We start from the raw sequence: 20,187 nt of genomic DNA on the forward strand, positions 1-20,187 counted from the left end.
AGAACTGCTGTTGGCTTGGGTCTGCAAACACAGGATATCTGATAAATTCTATTTCACAAGATTCCCATAAAAATGATGCAGCTACTATGGAAAACAATATGAAGTTTCTTCAAAAAAAAATAAAAATTAAAAATGGAACTGCCATGTGATCCAGTAATCCCACCACTGGGTTTATATCCAAAAGAATTGAAATCAGGATCTCAAGGCAATTGCTTGTGAAGCCTGATTCATTTCAGCATTATTCACCAGAACTAAAATGTAGAAACAGCCTAAATGCCCATCAGTGGATGAATGGATAAAGAAAATGTATTCTATACACAGGGTGAAATATTACTCAGTCTTTTAAAGAAGAAAATTCTGCCATATGTAACAACATGGATGAATCTGGAAAACATTATGCTAAATGAAATAAACCCGTCATTGAAGGACAAAAATTGCATGATTCCACTTACATGTGGTGTCTAAAATAACCAAACTCATAGAAGCAGAGAGTAGCATGGTGGTTGCCAGGAGCTGAGAGGGTCAGAGAAAATGGGGAATTACTGTTCAGTAGGTATAGTTTCAGTTATGCAGGACAAATGAGTTCTAGAGATCTGCTGTACATCCTTTCATTTACTATTAACAGCACTATTGTATGCTTAAAAAATTGTTAAGAGGATAAATCTCACATTAGTATTATAAACACAATGAAAAGCATGGGGCATTTATAGTTGTGCATGCATTACTGAGTATATTAGCAACAGAAGAAAATTCCCATTCTGACTAAGCAGTATTGAATCCTCCATGTACAATTTTATATGTCCAGTGAATAATTTTCCACATATTAGTTTCTGGCTCTGTACATTCCAAATCTAAACATATTTCCAATGCTGGTTGCCATAGAACTCAGTATCAAGATATGATCTTTGTCCCTGTACTATTAGTCAACACAGTATGAAGTCATTTCTATGCTGAAGCAGCTAGCCATGGCATAAAAGTAACTTCCAGCCATGAAAATATACCCGATCAAACCCAAAATAAATATAAATCCAATTAAATTCTCCAAATGCATGATCCTAAAAATGTTCATATCCACCCCAATGCCAACCTCACGGTAGGGTATAGTGGTAGAGGGGAATTTGGAGTAGAAAGAGACAACTATCTTGATTTGTTTCAATTAAAATATTTTACTTTTGCAAATTTTACAAAAAGACATGACCATGTTATCACACTGCTGGGGCTTTGCAAGTGAGGAACTGTGGTGCTTTAGCTTCATTAGCTTTACAGTAAATTTGGTACTAGATGTGGAATGTGAAGGAATGGGAGCAGATATGTGGGTGTGGCTTACACTTCCTTAGCATGTGTGAAGCCAAGGATTCAATCTCTAGTGCAGAAAAATGAAAACAAACAAAGAAAGGGAGCTATCAAGGATGATGTCAAGATTTTTTATCTGAGCAATTAAGTGAGTGAATTGCCATTTATTGAGATTTAGAAAATTAAGAGAAATTTTTAGGGTGAACATCAGGAGTCCAGTTTGAGTGAGGAAGAGTTTAAGATGTTCATTAGCCAGCTAAAAAGAGATGTCAGGTAAGCAGTTGGATATGAGAATCTGGAGTTTGGAAGAGAGGTACTTAAAGAAGTAAATTAGGAAGACAACAGCAGGTAGATTGCATTTGAAGCCACAAAATTAAATATGGAACAAGGAGAGAGAAAAGAGAAAAAAAGAAATGGACCAGAACAGAGCTCTTCAGAAACTTGACTGTTGGAGAAATTGGGGGAAGGAAGAGGGACAAACGAGTAAGATCAAGAAAGGAGTTAATGAAGTCAAAAGAAATCAGGAGAATGTGGAGTTCTAGAAGCCAAATGAAAAGGTCTTTCAAAGTAGGAGTAACCAGCTATTTCAAGTAATATGAAGAAAGAGAATCGAACATTAGAGTTACTATCACTGAGGTCAGTGGTAACAGAGAACTTACCAAGATTTGGTTGGAGTGAGTCAAAGAGAAAGGAAAGAGTAGACCTGGATCGTACTCTATGTTTTGGAATCTGCTTTTCTCAGTAATAACCTTGGAATTTTTTCCCTATCAGACATATAGATCTACTTCATTACTTTTTAAACTTGCAATTTAAGCAATGCCAAAATTTATTTGCCCATTTCTTCTTTTTTTTTTTACCATACGATTTATTTTTATTTTTTCTTTAGTCATACATGACAGCAGAATGTATTTTGACATATAATACATACATGGAATGTACATACACCAATCATAATGTCTATTCTATTCTGCTGCCCTTCCTATCCCCCTACTCCTCCCCTCCTCTCCCATCCTTTCTCTCTATCCAATCTAATGTGACACACTTTTTTTCTTTTTCTCATCACACATCATATATGTATTCTGTATAGCGATGAGGTTCTCCTTCCATCTTCTATGCAACTCCCCGTTCCCTTTTGATGTATATTTGGCAATTATAAACAATGATACAATGAGTATCTCTGAATATACTTTTGTGCATGCGCAAAGTATAGATTTCTGGATTTTGGAATTGCTAAATAAAGAATATGCACATTTTGGGGGCTGAAGTTGTGACTCAGTGGTAGAGTATTTACCTCACATGTGTGAGGCCCTGGGTTCGATCCTCAGCACCACATAAAAATAAATAAACAAAATAAAGATATTGTGTCCATGTATAACTAAGAAAAAATTCTTTTAAAAAGAATATGCACATTTTTAATTTTGGTAGATATTATCAAATTTCCCTAAGTTGACTTTCTCATTGTTGATATATAAGAATGCCTTTTTAGCTATGAGTGGTGGTGCATGCCAATAATCCCAGCAGCTGGGGAGGCTGAGACAGGAAGATCGAGAGTTCAAAGCCAGCCTCAGCAACTGTGAGACACTAAGCAACTCAATGAAACCCTATCTATAAATAAAACAAAATAGAGCTGGGGATATGGGTCAGTGGTTGAGTGTCCCTGAGTTCAATCCCCAGTACCCCCCAAAAGAGAGATAGAGATAGAGAGAGAGAGAGAGAGAGAGAGAGAGAGAGAGAGAGAATGCCTTTTTCCCACATCCTTTTAAACACTGGATGTCAATAATCTTTTAATCTTCACCACTTTGATAGGTTTTTCTAAAAATAGCAATGTTATTTTAATTTTCCTGTCTTTGATCACTGATGAAGCATAATAGCTTTTCATGTTTATTTCCATTTATATTTATCCTTTTGTATTATAACTGGGTCTTTAGCCAATTTTTCTATTTGAGCATATGCTTTCTCATTTTAATCAACTTGTTAGAATCATGTTATATATGTTGCAAATATTTTTCCTGAATATATCGTTTAACTTTCAACAATATTTATGGTGTTTATATAATAGAGTTTTTAAAAATATGATCTAAGCTTCCATTATTTTATTTTAATGGGTTTCTGCCTTCAGTATCACATCTGATTGTTTTTTAACAAGAGCCACAGAAATAGATTTTAAGGTTATTAACCCAAACTTAGAGAGGACACGTTCCCTTTTCATAGCTAATCAGACATCTGCAATGGGGACAAAATTGCCCTTCCCCACCCCCAATTTTAATCAAATGTTTTTCTCTTTATATTATTTGCAAAAACCACTGCCTAATTGAGATTTCTGAGTATTCAATGAATGCTTCTGTGTATTTGATCTGACAATGCCCAGGGGCTAATGCTTCCATGTGCTTTCTCTAAAAGGAATGAGTACAAACATGAGCAGGACAGCCTATTATGAGCTTTTTCAGGTCTTTTGTAAAATAGAACATTTTCAGTATGTGAATTACATCAAATGATGGCAAGGCAGTTTTCTGGTTTTGAATGCATGTCAGTTCTTTCCATTTTAAAAGCAGAGTTGAAATAAAGTTAATTCCATTCCAGAATATTTTTAAATTATAAGTTTTTTGAAAGCTCTTTAAGTAAGAGGTTTTGCCTTGCATGGGTTAAAAATTACTATTGGTCCATCGAATGAAGTATGTATCATTGTGTTTGTATGATATTTTTATTTAAATCTAAAGGCTAACATAAGACAATTTTGATACAAATTGAACTATTCAAGTAATTTTTCTGGTGCTTAAAAAGTATACTCAAGCCAGATGTGGTGTTGCACACCCTGTAGTCTCAGCTACTTGGAGGCTCATGTGGGAAGATCCCTTGAGCTCATGAGTTTGAAACCAGCCTGGGCAACATAGTGAGACCCCATCTCAAAAGAAAAATGAGATAAAAATAATGTTAACTCATGGGCTGGGGTTGTGGCTCAGTGGTAGAGTGCTTGCCTCACATGTGTGAGGCCCTGGGTTCTATCCTCAGCACCACATAAAATTAAATAAAGGTATTGTGTCCAACTACAACTAAAAAATGTTTTTTAAAAATAATAATAATGTTAACTCAAAAAATTCTGTCAACTACCCATAAAGAGCTCTCAATCCTTGTTGTTTTCCTAAAGTAATCCAAGTGTTCAGGAGGCAAATTTTGATCTAGTAACTGTCCAAAGTAAGGAAAATCAAATAAACCATCCAGACTTCAAGTACTGAAAAAAAAAACTTTAACAAATCTTTCAGATCACAAGAAACTATGAATTGTTAAAATATCAAAATGAAGAATCAGGCATTACTGGTAGGGAAACAAAACAAGCGAAAAGAATGGTCTTTACGGGCTGGGGTTGTGGCTAAGTGGTAGAGTGGTCACCTAGCATGCATGAGACACTGGTTTTGATCCTCAACACCACATTAAAATAAAGATATTGTGTCCACCTAAAACTAAAAGATAAATATTTTTTAGAAGAATGTGCTTTTAAATAAATTTTTCCCTAATCCTTTCTGTCTGGAATGTCTGGTTATGACATTATCATGTATAAAATCAATAACCAGCTAAACTTTGTAACAGAAGAAATTATACCATTCATCATAATGACAAACTCCATCTCTCCTAGACATATCTTGTTCTTTTGCTGTTTCTTTTGTTTATATAGGATAATTCTGTTTCCCAGACTAGTCTGAAACTCCTGGGCTCAAGGGATTCTCCTCCTTCAGCTTCCCCAATAGTGGGGACTACAGGCCCAGATAGTGACATATCTTGTTCTAAAATAGGAAGACTCAACATTATAACAATATTAGTTTTCCATAAATTCACCCAGAAATCTATCATGAACCCCCCCCAAAATTCCAAAAGCTTACTCTCTGAAAGGAGGGATGAAGAATTTGACACACTTATCAAAAAAAAATGTATTATGGGGAATGAAGGGAAGGAAGGGGGATGGGAATAGGAAAGACAGTAGAATGAATTGGACATAACTTTCCTATGTTCATACATGAATACATCACAGAGAATCTCCACATCATTTACAACCCACAAGAATGGGAAGTTGTACTCCATGCATATATGACATATCAAAATACATTCTACTGTCATGTATATCTAAGAAGAACAAATAAAAAGCATTATTACAAAAATGGATTAACTTCTGAATAAAGAAGGGGAATAACTAGAGATTTCTCATTGAAATAGGAAACAAAATCAACAGCTGAAAAGAGGAGGAGGTGCAGAGGCTTGAGGAGAGAGGAGAAAGTGTGTGCTGAAAGGTTAATTCTAGCAGGTCTTGAATTAATTTAGACTGTTTCACTAGTTACTACATGACACTGGCCCTTCATCAAGGCAAGCCACATGCTGATTACTGGTGTTCCCTTATAACTACAGATCTTGAGATGATTCAAGGATTTGCACAAGCTTGTCAGAATTATGTATTGATAATTGTGAGAATGACAATTTGTATCCAGTCTCAGTGACACCTGTCCCTTCCCCATCAAGAGCCACTACTATTGAAGCTGGAATATGCCTATGTGGCTGGCACAATATTTTTTTAAAACAGCAACTGAGCTGAGCATGGTGGCACATGACTGCAATCGCAGTGGCTCAGGAGGATGAGGAAGGAGGATCGTGAGTTAAAAGGCAGCCTCAGCAAAAGCAAGGCACTAAAAACTCAGTGAGACCCTGTCTCTAAATAAAATACAAAATAGGGCTGGGGATGTGGCTCAGTGGTCAAGTACCTCTGAGTTCAATCCCCAGTACCCACAAAAAAAAAAAAAATAGCAATGGAGACTTTATTTTGGACTCCCTCATTTTGTTGTGCTCCATGTTTATGTCTCTGGTTCTTGGTCTCCTGTCATGGCCCTTATAGAGAAGAACAATAAGATACCACACCCAACCTCTCAAAATCCCTTGCTGTACCCTTTTTCTGTAATAAGCTGTACATTTGTAAGTATTGTCATTTGGTCTTGTGGTCTCCTTTAGCAACTGAAGTCTGTTCATCTCCCTGTATTAATGCAGTATAAACAGTCATCCCAGAGAGCAGTCTAGACCATTATTGGGAATAAGACATGTTGTTCAAAAGTAGCAATGGAACAAATGGTATATTAGATATGTTAGAATGACTCCTCATTGCCACTTCCACGTTCTATCTTCTGTATTCCAGTCTACAGGGTTTCAGGAGTGAATCCATAATAGCCATATTCACATCAAGTGACCCATATCCCCTAGCTTTTGCTGCTTGGATCAAAGGTGAACCCTTCATGCAAGCTACACTAATCAGAGTCTCCTCCAGTCTAACAGGTCAGCATCATGAAGGAAGGAAATACAAAACCTTAGTTATTGAGCTTTGGTATGACCAGCCTCCACCAACAGGACCAAGTAGCAGAGAAAGCCAATCCACAGAAATGAATGCAGCCAATGCTCAGAGGAGAACAGATATAAGAAATGGAAAGATACCTGCATTCCTTTTTTTTTTTTTTTTTTTTTTTTGATACCCGCATTTTTGATGCCTTTTCCTTCTTGGGTTTCAATGTTTTTGGAGATTATGCCCCATCCCAGACCTGAGGTTCCAGGAAAATACTCCATATGCACATAATAAATTCCCCTTTTTTCCCATTAAGCTAGCATGATTTCGCTCCTTTACTAGCAGATAAAGATCAGTAACTCACTAGCCATGAAGAAACATTAAAAAAATGGGTTACTATCTCACTGCCTCCGCAAAAAAAAAAAAAAAAAAAAATACATTCGAGTTCTGAGTAAAGATTTCAATTTGAAAATACAGCAATATGGGGAGTAAAATAAAATATAGGAGAATATTTTTATAATCTTGGAGTCCAGAATCCAAAAAGGAAAATAGTTAAAACATTTGGTTATAAAAATTTTAATATTTAACAGTCAAAATATATCATACACAAAGCCAAAAGGATTAAAATTGGGGAAAACATTTATAACAAACATGAAAAGCAAATGACTAATAGTAGTAATTATTATGGCTCATATATTAAATATCCCCCAAAGGCCTGTACTAAAGGTTTGCTTGCCAGCCTGTGAAACTTTTGGAAGGTAGTAGAACCTTTAGAAGGTGGGACATAGTGGAAGGAAGTTAAGTCATTGGGGATAGGCCCTTGAAGGGGATACTGGGACTCTGGCCCCTTTCTCCTTTCTCTCTCTCTCTCTCTCCCCACCAGAGGTGGGCAGCTTTGCTCCACCATGTGCTCCCTGTCATGATGTTCTGCCTCATTGCAGGACTAAAAGCAGTAGAGCCAGCTGACCATGGACTAAAACTTCTGAAACCATGAGCCAAAGTCAATCTTTCCTTACAAGTTGATCGTTTCTGGTATTTTGTCACGACATCTGAAAGCTAACTAACACAGCAATACACAAAGAACTGTTAAAAAGCAATTTTTAAAGATTAGACAGACAGGAATGAAGGGAGGGGAGGGGCTATGGTGGTGGGAAGGACAAAAGAATGAATCAGACATTATTATCCTATGTGCATATGTGATTACACAACTGGTGTGATTCTACATCATGTACAATCAAAAGAATGAGAAGTTATACTCCATTTATGTATGATGTGTCAAAATGCATTCTACTGTCATGTATAACTAATTAGAACAAATAAAAAATATTTTTAAAGTTTAAAAAGGGCCAAAAGAAAAGGTAAGTCAAATTGACAAGAGGACAAAACTGGTAAATCACAGAAGACAAATTACATATAGCCAGCAAGAAGATGCTCAGATAAGAAGATATTCAACCCGATTCTTAATTCAGAAAAACAAATGAAAACTACAGGTTGACAGATATTAAAATAATAATAACCCAAATGTTGACAAGGTTTTTGAAAAACACACATTCTCTTTTACCATAGAAAAAAACTTTGGGGGGCTGGGGCTGTAGCTCAGTAGCAAAGCACCTGCCTAGCATGTGTGAGGCACTGGATTTAATCCTCAGCACCACATAAAAATAAATAAATAAAATAAAGGTATTGGTCCATCGACAATTTTTAAAAATTTCTTTAACTTTTTGGAGCACAATTTATTGGTAATCAAAATTTTAAATGAGTAATAACATTTTGAAACCAGTAATTCTGCTGCTAGAAATTTATGCTACAAAAATAAAGTGTGATAGGGGCTGGGGCTGGGACTCAGTAGTAGAGCGCTTGCCTAGCATGCATAAGGCACTATGTTTGATTCTCAGCACCACATATAAATAAATGAACAAAATAAAAGCCCATCAACGTCTAAAAATTTTTTAAATGTGTGATATTATATAATAAATAATAAAATTTGGACACATCCAAATGCTTATCACAGGGAATTGTGTTGTTTTTCAAATGTAGTATATACACAAAGTGTCAATACATAGCAGCTGTTGAAAAGGTTGAAGTATTGTGTGTGCTGACATAGAAAGCTACTCAATAGATATTTTAAATTAATAAAAGCAAGCTGTAGATCACAGGAATAACATGATCCTATTTTTCAAGCGGGGGAGCCTGAAACATCATGATCTAATAACAGTGGTTACCTGTGGGAGGTGGGAATGAGGCAGGAGAAGGGAACCAGAGGCTTGTAAATTTAATGTATACAATTCTAAGTGATTTAAGTTTCTCCAATGGAGATTTATTAATTTGTAATAAAATAATTTTAAAATACAATATTTTTAGAAACTTCAGGCAAAAACCTAAACAAATAGAAAGATTTTTTATCAGAATTTCATTTTACTTTTTATTTATCTTCAGTACTACTACTTTGATTTTGTCATACCTTACCTTACCATATGGTAAGTGACTTTTAAGAACACTCAAAATCTCATCTATAACATGAAAACTAAACAGAATACAATGATCTCTTTCAGGTTTAATGGTAATTACTATTTGACACAGGGTTTGATACAACCCACAAAGATAAATGAAATACATATATTTTCATTTCTCAAAAAAAAGTCTCTTATCAGTTTCAAATACTTCCTTATTTTCCCAACCATCTTTAAGACACAGTGCACTGTCATCCCAAGGTAGTCAGTCAAGGGGGCCAGTGTTCAGACTCCCTGAAAAATCTCCTTCAGTGGCTGCTCCATTTCCAACACAGACAAATGAACTTCCTGGCATTGAAGAGTTCATTTACCTGTTATCATCTTCAAGATCGTGTAACAAACCACTCATCTTGACAGTACAAACGTGAAACAAACCTCTAACTAAGTTCTTGGGATTGAGTTTGAAAGACTTTTGCTTTAATTGACTCTGCACTGAGTTACCTTTGCATTTTGTTTACTTTTTTATTATTAGTTGTTCAAACCATTACATAGCTCTGCAATCTGTATACGGGGGAAAAATGGGAGTTCATAACCTACTTGAATCAAATGTATGAAATATGATATGTCGAAAGATATTTTTAAGATAGGAAAAATCAACTTCAAAATGTCGATTCTCTCAAGTTAATTTATATCACAAGATCCAGTAAAACTGTCTATTTGGTGAACTAGAGAAGCTTATCTAACGCCCATATGGAAAAATAAGAAAAGCAGAGTAACAAGAAAACTGCTAAAATGAAGAATAATGGGGCAGAGGGGAAATTGAGTCTTATTAAATATTAAAGCACCTGCAACAAATATGAATAGCAAGGATTCTTATCAGGCTGGTAATGTGGCTCAGTGGTATTTTTTTTAAAAAGATGATCATTATAGCAATTTTTGTATTAGAAAGAAACTCTAGACCACATAAATACCATAGGACTAGTTAAATAAAATTTTGTGTGGCCATGTTTTGGGATACTGAACAATCCTTAACAATAAATAATGAAGTAGATGTACTAATTTGGAAAAATGCTCATGATATACTGCTAAATTCAAAATAGTAAATTGAGGGCTGGGGTGTATGTAGCTCAATGATAGAGCACTTGCTCAGCATACATTAAGCCCTGGGTTCCATCTCCAGCATCATAAGTAAAAAAAAAAAAGCAAGTTAAACAATAAATATGGTGCAATCCCATTTATATAAAAAAAGCATATGCACATATAAACACATACATTATATGTATGTAAATACATGGAAAGTAGATGGGAATCATGTTCACTGAATTTTGATAACAGTGTGGTTCCCCCTAAGGAATGGAGTGGGATTCAGGATATGCATGGTGGGAGGAAGGGTAAAAAGGATTTTGTTCTGTATACTTTTATAATGTAAGATGAATATATTCATGTATTACCCACGTAACTTTAAAAGGCAAAAAGCACATGACTTTTCTGTAAGAATGGTTACCACAACGTGCTTTCTGGAGAATGTTTGGACAAACTGGACCATAACCACAGTTGACACTTAATCACATATTTACTTCTTCGTTCATTCAACAAATATTACCTAAGCTCTTGCTGTGTGCCAAGTACTTAGTGTCCATTGATGATTAACAGACAAAGCAACTCATCACCTAGGTGGCTGCTGAAGCCAGCTGCCAAACAAGGTGACTGAACCCCTGGAGCAGTTGACGTGGCCCCTTAGAATATACATAGATCAACTGTGTGTGATTGATGGTTACCAAGATAAAAAGTTAGAACATCTGTCACAGTATTGTCCAAAGGTGAGAGAATATGACAGAGGCAGAAAATAGGAATATAATGATACACAAAAAGAAAAGCAAGCAACATAGGAAAAAGCCAACATGTGTCTTAAAAAACTTAAGCCTAAAAAATCTTTCTAGCTCTTGGAACTGGCTATGGAGTGAATTCTGTTCTCACTTGTACTTTGTGGTCTGCCAAAGTGGAAATTCACCTATGGAACTCTGCATTTTCCATCTGTGTTGTCACAAACTTAGGGAGTAGAGAGTGGCGGCACATTGCCAAGGCAGCTAGTGGGAACTTCAGGAACCCTAAAATTGGGGCTCAATATCTAAATCCTGCCTGCTCAGGCAAGACTGGTATTCATGGGCCCAGAGCCTGTCTAAGGCTTCTACCAGAGACAGCATAGGCTGCCAAAATAACTAAAGGTCAGGTCAAGGCAAAGCCCTGTGAAAAAAAAAGTTGAGTTCTGAATACCAGAATGACCCGGTGCATGCCCCACACCAAAAAGGCAAGAGGCAAGATTCAGACAAGCGAGAAATTTTGTGCTGTATCTCCTCTCAGCCTGCCTGTCCCCCTCTCTCCAAGTTATGGAATTCTCTCCTCACATTCCCCTTTCTATTCTCTGGACTTGATTCATGGTGTTGGCTTTCCTGCTACAACCTTGGCCCTTCTCCACACAGCATCTGGCTTTCTGCTTCAGGATTCTTTAGGAACTGCCACCCAATTTTCCCTGGTCATTTTGGGAGGGGAGGCCAGGACCCAGATCATAGCACCAGAATCTCACTAACAGGCCCCTGGCAAGGCCCTGTAGTATAAATTCCCAAATTGGTATTCTGGATTAGCAATCAACTGCTTGTAAATTGAAATAGGGCAATTCCATCCCTAGACCTGAATACTCCTGGGGAAGCCAAAAAGACAAAGTGTCTGAGTCCTTAAATTGCAAAACAGACCTTAGGCCATTTCAGAAATAGTCTGGAGGCCCTTGCAAGGCCCTGCTCTTACAGCCATCCAGTTTCTTTCTTTACCACATCATCACTGCAACAGACAGAATCCAAGAGATGATTCTGAAAACAGGACCCTGTTAAGGATGGCAGGCTTTCTAAGGACTCTGGGGAGAGTTATAGGCAAAGCATAAAGGGTGCGCAAGTAGATTGGTGGTTGTGGTAAGGTCAGTGGCAAGAAGGAAGATGCAGAATAGCAGAGTAGAAATGTGGGTTTTGCCTATGTTTGCATCTCAGCCTAGTCTCTTACAAGCCATTGGCCTCTAAGAAAGCTCATTAACCTCTCTAAAGCTCAGTTTACTCCTTTTTTGGGGGGCGGGTGGTTACTGGGGTTCGAACTCAGGAGCACTTTATTACTGAGCTATATCCCCAGACCTTTTTATTTATTTATTTGTTTTTATTTTGAGACAGGATCTCACTAAGTTGCTTAGGGTCTCACTAAGTTACTGAGGTTGGCCTCGAACTTATTATGATCCTCCTGCCTCATCCTCCTGAGTTTCTGGGATCACAGGCATGTTCCACTGCACCCAGCTCCTCATATATAAAATGAGATCCTAAGAGCATTTACCACTGTTATGGTAACTAAATGAGATTTAGCTCAATGTCCAGCACATAGGAAACACTCAGCAAATGTAACCTGATTCTATAGGAGAAACTGAGGCTAAGAGGTTCCAACAAGGAGCAAAGTGGGTGTTATGGTTTAGATATGAGGTGTCCCTCAAAAGCTCATGTGTGACACAATGCAAGAAAGTTTAGAGGTGAAATGATTGGGTTATGAGACCCTTAACCCCATCCCTAGTTAATCCACTTGAATGGATTAACCACATGGTAACTGTAGGTGGGTAGGGTGTGGCTGGAGGAGGTAGGTCACTGGGGTCATGCCTTTGGGGTATGTATTTTGTCCTCAATAGGAGAGCTCTGCTCTCTCTGCTTCCTGACTGCCATATCCTAAGCTGCTTTCTTCCTCCACCCACTTCCACCATGGTGTTTTGCCTCACCTCAGCCCAGAGTTATGGAATTGGTCTTCTATGGACTGAGACCTTTAAAACCATGAGCACCAAATAAACTTTTCCTCATCTAAATTTGTTCTGGTCAAGTCTTTTGGTCACAGCAGCAAAACAAACAAACAAACAAAAAACCAAGATGACCAAAGCAAGGGGAATGAAGGAAGAAGAGAAGACTCAGATAAACTTTGCTTAATTCCCACTTTTATCCTAGGGCCAGCATTAAGTATTTTAGGTGTTTAACCAGGAACATATTTGCAGGATTTGTAAATTTCCCTCTCATTAGTGATTGGCAGTCACACCTCTTTCCTTGATTAGCTGTGTGATTTTGGGAGAATCTTCTAATTTTTCTATGCTTCAGTTTTTCCAAATATAAAAGCAGGTAGTTATGTAGAAAATTGTTACAATCATTCCTATTCTATCATTCTGGTTCTAGTTTACACTCTTGTTTTCCTTTTTTTTTTTTCCAGAAAATGCTATGGTTAAATTGTGTTTCCCAAAAACATATGTTGAAATCTTAATCCCTAGTACCTGAAAATGCAAATCTATTTGGAAATAATCACATATGTAATCAAGTTCAGATGAGGTCACTAGGGTGGGCCCTAATAAAATATGATAGATGCCCTTACAAGAAGAGTAGAAGATACCTGGAGAGTCACAGAAAGAAGATGGCCATGTGATGATAGAGGAAGATATTGGCCAGGTACCTCCACAGGCCAAGGAATATAAACAATTGCCAGAAAATAATAGAAGCTAGGAAGAAGCAAGGAAGGATTCTCCCTTATAGTTTTCAGAGAAAACAGATTTTGAAGGCACTTTGATTTTGTACATCTAGCCTTCAGAACTGTGAGACAATAAATTTCAGTTGTTTTAAGGCACCCAACTTAATGATTCTTTGTAGCAGCAGCCTCAGGAAACTAATCCAGAAAGTTTTTCCTCCAAAAAAGGATGTTTATCTTGTGTTAAACTGTTGTTTCTAAGGGTTCTACCTGCTTTTATATGTCCATTTCTAATTAAAGTTAAAGCACAGCATTTTAAATTCCTGATTTAGCAATTTCATTAAATGATAAAATCAATTCACAATATAGCAGATATTTGGAAAATGTAAATTGCCAGAATATTATAGCAATATCCATACTAATTAACAGGTCTTAAGAAAGGCCATGCATGTTTATCAACTAATTAGAATCATACAATCAACAGAATAAAGAGTACTTCCTTGGGGGACTTAAAATAAATAAATAACTACAATGTTTTCATTAGAGTTGGCAATGTTCCTTTGAACCTATTTGAGTGCTAGAAATTGATGTATAAATTAGATTTAATATTCAGAAGAGATTTAGACCATTAGAGAAAAGTGCTTTCTACCATACTGTGTGGGGGTAGGGGACAGAGTGTGGTTCAGTGGTAAAGCTCAGGCTCAGCATGCATGAGTCCCTGGGTTCCATCCCCAGAACCAAATAAATAAATGTATTATGTGTTTTAAATGCTATGACACTTACAATGCTATATGAAGAAAATGAGCTATAACTCATTTCAAATCTTGAAGAAAAAATGCTTTAAAGACTCACTTCCGGGGCTGGGGATGTGGCTCAAGCGGTAGAGCGCTCGCCTGGCATGCATGCGGCCCGGTTCGATCCTCAGCACCACATGCAAACAAAGATGTTGTGTCCGCCGAAAAAAAAACTAAAAAATAAATATTAAAAAAAAAAATTCTCTCTCTCTCCCCCTCTCTCTCTCACTCTCTCTCTCTAAAAAAAAAAAAAAAAAAAAAAAAAAAGACTCACTTCCATATTTCCAAGAGGCATGCAAAATTCTCAAAGGTTCAGAGATGGACTGGGGGAGTAGCTCAGTGATAGAGCATGTGCCTAGCACATGCAAGGTCCTGGGTTCGATTCCCAACACAAAACACACACACAAACCGTATGCACACACCCACACACAAGTTCAGAGGATTTGACTGAAATGTACCAATTCCTAGGTCAAGGGTTACCAAACTAAACTCACAGGCTAAATCCATCCCACACTGGTTTTTGTATAGCCCATAAACTAAGATGGTTTTTACTTACTTTTATTTTATTATTATTATTATTTTTTTTTTTTTGCTACTGGAGATTGAATCCAGAGGTGCTTTTCTTTTAAGAGAGAGTGAGAGAGGAGAGAGAGAGAGAGAGAGAGAGAATTTTTTTTAATATTTATTTTTTAGTTATCGGCGGACACAACATCTTTGTTTGTACGTGGTGCTGAGAATCGAACCCGGGCCGCACGCATGCCAGGCGAGCACGCTACCACTTGAGCCACATCCCTAGCCCCCATAGGTGCTTTATCACTGAGCTACATCCCCAGCCCTTTTTTATTATTAATTTGAGACAGGGTCTTGCTAAGTAGCTTAGGGCCTCGCTAAGTTGCTGAGACTGGCTTTGAACTTGCTATCTTCCTGTCACAGCCTCCCAAATCACTGGGATAATAGGCATGCACCACGGCATCCAAAAGAATTATTATATACTTAAATTGTGGGGTAAAGTCAAAAAGAGAATACTTTGTGACACATGAGAATCACATGAAATTCAAATTTCAGTGTCCATAAGTTAGGTTTTACTGGAACACAGACTCCATAACTCATTCATTTATGTACTGTCTGTGGCTGTCTGTGTGGTTAAACTATTGACATGTAACAAATGATCACATCCTCACTTTAATAGAAAACAAGTGTATTATCTCAGTTTCTGTAAGTCAGAAGACTGGGCAGGATTTAGCGAGGCTCTCAGTTTAGGGTCTCACCAAGGTGAAATCCATGTGTTGGCTGGGGCAACAGTCGTTATCTGAGGCTCAAGGTCCTCTTTCATCTCATGAAGTTGTTGCCAGAATTCAGTTCTTTGCAATGGCAGGACTAAGGCTCCCATTGTCCTGCTGGCCACCAGCCCTCAGCTCCTTGAGCCTGCCTACATTCTTTGCTACACGGCCCTTTCATCTTCAAAGTCAGCAACAAAATCTCCCTCACATGAAACCTCTGAATCTCTCTGACTGGGAAGAGCCCCATTCTTTTAAGGCTCACTTGATTAGGTCAAACCTACTGAGTATAATCTCCCTATTTTAAGGTCAACTGACTTAGAACCTAAGTACATCTCTGAAATTCCTCCTCAGCAGCACTTGGATTAGTGTTTGACTAACTGAGATAAAGTATGTGTACATCAGGGGCCAGGAATTTGGGGGACCATGTTAGAATTCTATATACCACACTGCTTTCACTCTATAATGGAAGACTTGTAGATTTGCAACAGAAACCATATGGCCCACAAATCTGAAAATACTTGCTATCTGGCCCTTTCCAGAAAAAGTTTTCAGACTCCTGCCCAAGTTAAGCTCAGTTTCAAACCCAAGAACTGTGTGATCCCTGTTCAGCAAATAATCATAAACCTGGGACTGCACAAACAAGAGGCCATGAGGATGGAAAAATAGAGCATTACGAAATTGCTTAAGCTCTTCTACGCACACGCACACACACGCACACACACACACACACACGCACAAACAGTTTAGTCAGCTTTTTCATCACTGTGAATGAACAAAATACCTGACAAGAACAACTTAGAGGAGAAAAAACTTATTTTGGCTCATATGTGCTAAGGTCTCAGTCCATGGTCACCTGACTCCATTGCAGAAACATCATGGCAGGAGAGCACTGCTCAGTTTATGGCAGCCAGGAAACAGTAAAGATGAGAGAAAGAGCCAGGAACAGATATAATGCCAAAGAGCACACCCACAGTGATCTACTTCCTCCGGCCATGCCTACAGTTACCTGCCTACAGTTACCACCCAATAGTTCATTCAAATTATTAATCCATCTAATGGATTAATCCATTGATGGGATTACAACCCTCATGATCTAATCAGTTCACCTCTGAACACTGAGGCATTGCCCAACACATGAGATTTGGGGAGGACATTCAAGATCTGTAATATAAACACACACAAATCGATGATACTGAACTAATGGTATTCTTTCAAATGAATTGTTCCACATACACTCTAAGGGAATAATAAAATAATTCATGTCATGATGTTATTACTGCCATTTTTTTAAAAACTCCTAACATATTTGCCTCTTTTTGAAGTAATAAGGAACATACAGTTGAAGCCTCCTGATACAGGCCCCACTGATCTCATACCACTCTCTCCCACACCAGAGGTAACCATTATCCTTTTACCACATATCCAAAAATATGCATTAACAATATATGCTGCTCACTGTGTTTTGAAACTCTACATAAGTGGAATTATATAGAATGTATTCTTTTTAAAAATATATTTTTAGTTGTAGTTGGACACAATACCATTATTTTATTTATTGATTTTTATGTGGTGCTGAGGATCGAACCCAGTGCCTCACATGTGCTAGGCAAGTGCTCTACCACTGAGCCACAACCCCAGCCTCAGAATGTATTATTTAATTTGATTCTTTTTCCCAATGTGTTGATGAAATTCATCCACATCAATATGCATAGCTATAATTTGTTCATTTTTACTGCTGTAGAACATTCCATTGTATGAATATATTAGGGCTTATTTTTCTATTCTACCAGTGCTATATACATTTGAGTTATATTGAAGTCATTTGTTACTACAAATAATACTGCTTTGAACATTCTTATGTAATCCCTTGACTCAAATAAGAAAAAATATATCTAGCATATATACCTGGAAATAGAAAGAGGGTATGTTTATGTTTATCTTTATTAAATACTACCAAATTCTTCTCAAGATGCTTGTGCCAATTTGTTCTACAACTAACAGTGAACAGTTTCCTTCCCCCAAGTCCTTACCAATAACTAGCATTATCAGGTTTTTCATTGCTGCCAGTGACTTGGTTATGAAGTGGTAGTTGCATTATTATTTAATTTAGCATTTTCCTGATTACGAATTATATTAAATATATTTCCACATTTTTATTGTCCCTTCTATGAACAGCTTATACGCAGCCCTTCACATTTTTGTCTTGAGCTATTTATCAGTTTTTAATTGGTCTGTACTTCTTTACATATTCTGAATACCAATCCCTTTTCATCTGTATTAGTTGATTCATTCACTCAATAATTATCAATGTCTGGTAAATAGCACATACTATTCAACAAGTATTACTCTAGTATGGGCCAGACATTGATTGAGGACTGAAGGATATGGCCACCAATAAAACATAAGTACCTGCTCTCAAGGAGCATGAATCCTAGTAGGGAGACAGGCAATAAATAAGACAGCAAATAGAGAAGGTCAGGTAGTGATAAGAGTTATGAAGACAAACCAGAGGAAGAAGATGGATGGTAGTATTTCCAACAGGTTGGTGAAGGAAGGCCTCTCTGAGAAGGTGACATTTAGAGCCATTCATTAATGGAAGAAAAAAGCAAAATGTATATTTGGATGTCGGTTGTTCTACGCAGAGGAAGATGACATGCCAAGGATCCAAAGTAGGTACAATCATGTTGTCAATATCCTTTACTAGTCAGTGGCTTGTTTTTTTCATTTTGTTTGTGATTTATTTTCTTGTACACAAATTTAATGTAGTAAAATATATAATGGTTTTGCTTTATAGTTTATCAATACATATTTTACTTATGAAATTCTTCCTAATCACAAAATCATAAAGATATTTGCTTATGTCATCTTCAAAGTTTTCAAGTACTGGTCACATATTTAAGTCATAATATCACTTTGAGTTTGTTTTTTTACATAGTGTGAGATTGAGATAAAATTTTATTTTTTCCCTGTGGATAGCCAATGGTTCCAGTGACAGTTATTAAAGTATTCATTTCCATAGTGCTCATGTATCAGGTTTCCATTTATTTGTTGGTCTATTTCTAGACTCTCTATATTATATTTCACTGGTCTAATTTTCTTTGTACCCTCTTAATTACTATGGCTTATAGGAAGTATTGACATCTGGTAGAGTATATTGTGTTACTTTCAGATTGTCTTGGCTACCTTTGGTCCTAGTTGGAATATTAATTGGAATTGTATTAAATCTCAAAATTAATTTAGGGAGAATTGACATCATTACATTAGTAAGTCTTTCTATATATGAAAATATTTTATCCCTCCATTTTAACTTAGGTTTCCTTTAATATCATTCAGTAAACATTTATACTTTCTTGTATACAGTCTTATGCATCTTTTGTTATATTTATTCCTGGGTGTCTTTTCGTTTTTGTTACAACTGTAAGTTCTAATTGTCACAATATTGATTTTTTAAAATATCGCTCCTAAGTCTTCAAATCTTGCTAGCTATTCTTTCTTGGTTTTTAAAATTTTTTAAATTATTCTTGTTTTAATAGTTTGTTTATTCTCTTGGGTTTTTAAAAAAATTTTGGTGATTTTTTTTTTTTTTTTTTTTTTGGTACCAGGGATTGAACCCAGGGGTGCTTAACCACTGAGCAACATCCCCACTCCTTTTTATTTTTTATTTTGAGACAGGGTCTCACTAAGTTGTTTAGGGCCTTGATAAATTGTGAAGGCTGACCTTGAACTTGTGCTCATCCTGCCTCAGCCTCCCAAGCAGCTGGATTACAGGAGTGCACCACCATATCCTGCACGTTCTCTTGTATTTTCTATATGTACAATTGTTTCATCTACAAATATTAAGATTTGCTTCTTCCTTTTTGATCCTTACTTTTAAAAGTTTTATTTTCTTACTATACTGATTGAAGCCTACAAAACAAAGTGGTGGTTTTGCTCCTTTTCTATTATTGTGGTGAATTTATAGTTCTTCTAGTATTAAATCACTTTTATTACAACTTGATCATAATGAGTTCATTCTAATGACTAGTGGTTTTATTTTATTTTACTTTTTGTGGTGCTGGGGATTGAACCCAGGACCTTGTGCATGACAGGCAAGCACTCTACCAACTGAGCTACATCCCCAGTCCTAATTGTTAGAGTTTTGTTTTGGATGTTTGTATGTATGTTCTTAACTGAAGTTAACCTATAATTTTCTTTTCCCATAATATTCTTGCTGGTTTGGCATCAAGGTTATGCTAGCCTTATAAAATTAATTGGTGGGCTGGGGTTCTGGCTCAGTGGTAGAGCGCTCACCTAGTGCGTGCGAGGCCCTGGGTTCCATCCTCAACACCACATAAAAAATAAATAAATAAAACAAAGATATAGTGTTCAAGTAAAAAAAAAATAAAATAATAAAATTAATTGGGAGGAGGTTGAATGCAACAGATAGTATATTCCTTGAATGTTTGATAGAACTCAACTATACAACTAACCCTCTAAGGGATGAGTGGTGGGTTGTTTGTTTCTTGGTTTGTTGGTTGATAAATTTTAACCATATC

At 36.7% G+C, this 20,187-nt stretch overlaps 1 non-coding gene across 1 annotated transcript; it reads right to left on the reverse strand.

Annotated features, from left to right (window-relative positions):
* Positions 1-19,698: 19,698 nt before the first annotated feature.
* Trnad-guc (transfer RNA aspartic acid (anticodon GUC)) lies at positions 19,699-19,772 on the reverse strand. The gene has a single exon. It is a non-coding gene; the product is annotated as a tRNA-Asp (tRNA).
* Between the last annotated feature and the right edge of the window lie 415 nt (positions 19,773-20,187).

This window comes from Callospermophilus lateralis, chromosome X, assembly GCF_048772815.1.
Source record: "Callospermophilus lateralis isolate mCalLat2 chromosome X, mCalLat2.hap1, whole genome shotgun sequence".
NCBI classification, from domain to species: Eukaryota; Metazoa; Chordata; class Mammalia; order Rodentia; family Sciuridae; genus Callospermophilus; species Callospermophilus lateralis.